The following is a 3,413-nucleotide window of genomic DNA, read 5'->3' as shown; positions in this document are numbered from 1 at the left end:
CCAAGTTCAAGTCCAAGTCTGAAGGCAGAAGAAGATGATGTCCCAGCTCAAAGACAGTCAGGTAGAGAGAGTGAATTCTCCCTCACTCAGTCTTGTTCTATTCAGGCTTTCAATGGATTGGGCGAGGCTCACCCACATTGGGGAGAGAATCCCCTTTACTCAATCTACCCATTCAAATGTTAAGCCTCATCCCAATATCCGCACCCCATGGCCCAGTTAAGTTGACACAGAAAATTAATCATCATAGTACCTGTATGAGTTTGTTTTCTTTTGCTTATAACAGAATATCTAAAACTGGGTAACGTATAAAGAAATGAAATTTATTTCTTACAGTTTTGGAGGCTGGGAAGTCTAAGGTCCAGGGAACACATCTGGTGAGGGCCTTGCTCTTGGTGGTGACTTTCTACAGTGACACGGTGTGTCACACGGTGAGAGTGGCATGAGTAAGGGAGCTAACTTTTTCACTTACTCCCCTGATAAACCCATCAGAACCATGCCCATGACAGCTCATGAAACCATCAACCCATAACTCCATGAACGGATCAGTCCATTCATGAGGGCATGGTCCTCTTGATCCAGTCACTTCTTAAAGGTGCCACCTTCCACCACCATATTGAGGGTTAAGTTCCAACATGAGCTTGGGGGGACATTCAAACCACAGCAGTACCCTTGAGGGTATTAGCTAATTCAACCCTTTATAGTATCCAGACTTCACAAGTGAGATCCTGAAGCACAGAGAAGGTCAGTAGCTTCTAAGAAGTCACACAGCAATTAAGTGACAAGGCCAAGATTTGAACCTAGGAGGTGTGGCTCTGATGCCTGTGTTCTAACCACTAGGTAACACTGCCTTGGGGGCAAATGTAGTGGACTTTTGGGGGGCAAGTCGGCCTTTGTTCCTGAAACAAATGAAAGGGAAGATTTCTAAGAGAGATAAGGAAATTTTCATTCATTCATTTGTTCGTTCATTCATCCATACAATTAATGTCATTACTGAACATCACAGGCTGTGTACAGCAGACACAGCAGCTGCTAAGACACATGGGCTTGGCCTCGGGGAAGCAGAAGCAGCAATAAGACCTCTGAAGGGAAGATCTGTGGACCCCAGTGTTTCCCTGCCTGAGTTGGGACAGGCTGAGGGGCAATTGGGGATGGGGCTGGGCTGAACAACAGTTGAAAGGAGAAGTCTTCAGGGTCACTGACTGAGCAGTTGCTAGGTTCCAGGTGCCACGCAAAACCCTTCCCGTGCATTGTGTGCTCATTTAGTGCTCAGGACAACCCCAGGAGGCAACTATTGTCTTAAGACCCATTTTACAGATGAGGAAACTGAGGTCAGCACAAAACACTGATTGCCCAATTTCACAGCTGGTGCCCAACCAGCCTTAATCAGTGATTGTTGGAGGGTCAGTGCTCTTTACTTATTATATGACCCTCCAGCTGTGTGGCTGGGAGAGGAGCAGGCCAGGTGCACAGACACACTGGAAATTCAGCTGAAGATTTATAACATGAGTTGTCAGAGGACGATGCAGCCTGGCCGAGGTTGGATGGTAGATTCTTTTTCATCATGGACTTGGGGAGGGCGTCAGGGCAGAATCCTCATGTTGAATCTGTGACGCCAAGTGGTGTCCATGGGACAACATACCCACTTAATGGCCAAACTCATTCCAGTGTCCCCACTGGAGGGACCCCAGGGCCAAATAAAAACCACCATGGACACTCTGTATTAGGCACCTACTGCATGCCAAGCCCCATGGGTAGCTCTTATTTGATTTACTACTCCCGATGCAACCCCCCTGCCATGAGATAGCACTGCTACCGTCCTCATTTTCCAGATGAGGAAGTTGAGGCTCAGAGAGGGAAAGTCATCTGCCCAAGGTCACACAGCAAGGTTGCACTTACGACACCACCCAAGAGAGACTGAAAGAAAAACTCAGAGCTGGGGAAATTTCAGCAAATTCTGTGCATGGTGGGGTTGGCGGGGTGGGGGACATGGGTAGACCAGGGAATTAAGAAGAGCATCCTCACGTCCCTCCACCATCCCACCCCCATGTCCCGTCTCTCCCTACGTTTAACTTTCAGATGGGTGGTGGTTTGGCTGTGCAGAGCTGAGACTATCCTTAGGCTGGCCGGTTAGCTCAGTTGGTTAGAGGGTGGTTCTGGAACAGCAAGGTCCAGGGTTCGATCCCTGTACCGGCCAACGACCAAAAAATAACAAGACTATCCCTGAAAGATGCAAAGCGGCCTTGAGAGGTACAGACAGAAGGAAAGAGAGGGGAGAGTCCGTCCATGTCGCCTCCTCCTTCTGTAGCTTCCACCTCCTTTATCAACCATTCTTACATCCCCATGGCAAAAATACCGTGCCACTGTGATGGAGAAGGTTGTTTCTATATTTGCAGGCACTTGATTGACTGCAGAAAGCTTTGGAAATGTACATCCTCGGCTGACCATCCTCTCTGGGCCTCAGTTTCCCCAACTGTAAATTGGGATTAATCACATGTCATCAGTGTCTCTTCTGGTAGATGAAGAAAAAAAAAATTCACATCACCTAGGGGGGTTTTGAGGATGAAATGCGTCAGAATTCCCAGCACCCAGGAGGTCTTCAATAAATGTTAACTATTGTTATGGTTGTGGGTCACAGAGCTTCAGACCCCTGAATGGCAGGGATTGTAGGGGAGGACGAGGGCACAGGCTGCAGAAAAAAGGCTTCATTTCATAAATCGATGATGAAAATCACGAAGATGGGATAAAATGAGAAGTTCTCAGGTATACTGCAAACCTCCCTGGTTAACCAACTGAGGAATTGCCACTGTGTCATTGAGAACAAACGGGGTTATTATGGTTGTGACCCAAAGGGAGTAATTTAATTTAAAAGTATTTGTCAATGGCAAAAATTCCTCTTAGTTGAAATTGCATCGTCGCAGGGGCTGGTGCGGGGTGAGGTGAGCAAGACGGTGGAATTCATCTCTCTCTCTCTCTCTCTAGTGCACAGCTCCTTGAGTAACTTAAGCATCTGGAGACTCAGTTTCCCCATTCATAAAATGGTGATAATGAGACCCCTGCCCCACGGGGTCGCTTCATGTAAGGAGGTGGTGAGCACCTCGTTCAGAACCTGGTACCCTTGCTATCCTTAGTCAACCGCTGGTTAACTAAGAGTTAACTATCATCATCTTTGTAACTAGTTTTTAATTGAAAAAGTGATACCAGCTCACACAGGGCATCCAGTACATAAAACATGACATTTCTTTTCTATGCGTACTATTTTTTTTTTCTATTGGTCGTTGGCTGGTACCAGGGCCATCTGAACCCATGACCTTGGTGTTGTAAGGCTGCGCTCTACGTATACCATTTTTAATGGGTTTTAATTCGTTTTTTTTTTTTTCCTTTTTGTCTTTTTTTACTGACCGGCAACGGGATCG

This window comes from Galeopterus variegatus, unplaced genomic scaffold (assembly GCF_000696425.1).
Source record: "Galeopterus variegatus unplaced genomic scaffold, G_variegatus-3.0.2 Scaffold4598, whole genome shotgun sequence".
Lineage (NCBI taxonomy): Eukaryota > Metazoa > Chordata > Mammalia > Dermoptera > Cynocephalidae > Galeopterus > Galeopterus variegatus.
The sequence above is the reverse complement of the archived record's forward strand: the minus strand, read 5'-3'. Positions refer to the sequence as shown.